The following is a 1,658-nucleotide window of genomic DNA, read 5'->3' on the forward strand; positions in this document are numbered from 1 at the left end:
TGGAGAATATGGAGAAGGGCTGGGGTTTGGGGAAATCCTTCTTCTTAAAGTCAGTCACTCCAAATGTGGTTTCAGAGAAGCTAATTATCCCATTCATTTTGACTGTATCATGCCTCTAAAGTCCTGACCCCATCTCTGCTCTCAGATCTCTACCATGACCACCATCATTCTCTGGGATCTGTCCCAACTCAGAAATTGTGGCACCTAATTTGGGCTTTAGCCATAGTGGCTTATATAGTGGCAGAAACCACAGATATCAAGTAGCTCTAGGTTGCCTGCCCCACCTCTCTGCTCCTGGCTCTTTGGAGAAGGGGGTGGGAGTAGGGTAAAAAGGAAAACCAGATGTCTTTTCATGGCCAAAAAGGAAGAAATACAAAGGCATTAAGAAGTAAATACCTGTTTACATCACCTACTTTTCTACAGCCTTATACATTACTATTTCTTTCCAGTCAACTTCCAGAAGGGGAACAAACATTTTTCTACAGTGCCTACTATATGTCAGGGCACTATGCTAAATGCTTTTACAAATATTGTCTTATTTGATCCTTACAGCAACCCTGGGAGGAAGGTACCGTTGTTATTTCCATTTTTCAGATGAGTAAAGTGACTTGCCCAGGGTCACACAGCTAGCAGCTATCTGAAGCTGGATTTGAACTCAGGTCTTCCTGATTCCAGGCCCAGTGCTCTACCTCCTGCACCACCAGATGTCTCTAAGAAGGTATTAGAAGAACCTGTATCTTATGTCTATATTTATGTTTACATATGATGTTTTAACCCTCCCCCTTACACACACACACACACACACACACACACACACACACACACACACCATGGAGGACAGGTACTGTTTTTGTTGTTTTTGTTTCCCAGCGCCTAGCACAGTGTTGGCACATGATAGGTGTTTAATAAATGCTTGTTTGATTAGTTTTGATTATACCTTATCACTAATTTTGTTTTTTCTCTTGTTAAAAGTTCATTATCATCAATTATTTGGGGTTCAGTCCTTTCCTCTCTCCGTTCCCCTCCCCTTTCCTCCCTTCCCCTCCCCTCCCCTTCTCTCCATTCCTCTCCTCCCCTCTTCTTTCCTCTCCTCTCCCTTTTTCTCCTCCCCCTTCTTCCTCCCCCCTTCACTTGCCTTCTCTCCCTCCCTCCTTCAGACAGTGGTATGCCTGCAGGGACTCTGGGGATTTGTGGTCTGGATAGAAGAGGAAGTAGGAGATAGATCTGAGACACAAAGTCTCCTCTTGGCCCCACCCTTCCCAAACCCAAGGCCAGCTGACTTCAAATGTAGCTCTTGTTGATCCTTGTTGGAAATATGCCCCCTTCCTGGACTGGAGCTCGCCTGTGGTTTGATCAGTACTCTTCTTCCGGGACTGATGCATCCCACTAAAGAACAGTAAATTCCTCTTAAAGCAGCAGTCAGGGCACTTCTGTTGATGCTGGGGACTGAAGTGGGACCCTCTCATACCCCTCAATTGCTAAAAGGCAGCATCATTTTAATGGAAAGAGATCCTTGGCAATACATATAAATACATTATCACATTGGTATGCTATTAAAATAATCTCGAGTGAATCCAGAGCTCTCTGAGATATACTTTTAATGAGGCAATTAGTAAAAACCATGGGTCACAGCATAGAATATAAAACACTAAATAGGG

Source organism: Petaurus breviceps, unplaced genomic scaffold (genome assembly GCF_028583685.1).
Source record: "Petaurus breviceps papuanus isolate PSGF00001 unplaced genomic scaffold, PetGlider_PUasm1.0 90750, whole genome shotgun sequence".
In the NCBI taxonomy this organism is placed as follows: domain Eukaryota; kingdom Metazoa; phylum Chordata; class Mammalia; order Diprotodontia; family Petauridae; genus Petaurus; species Petaurus breviceps.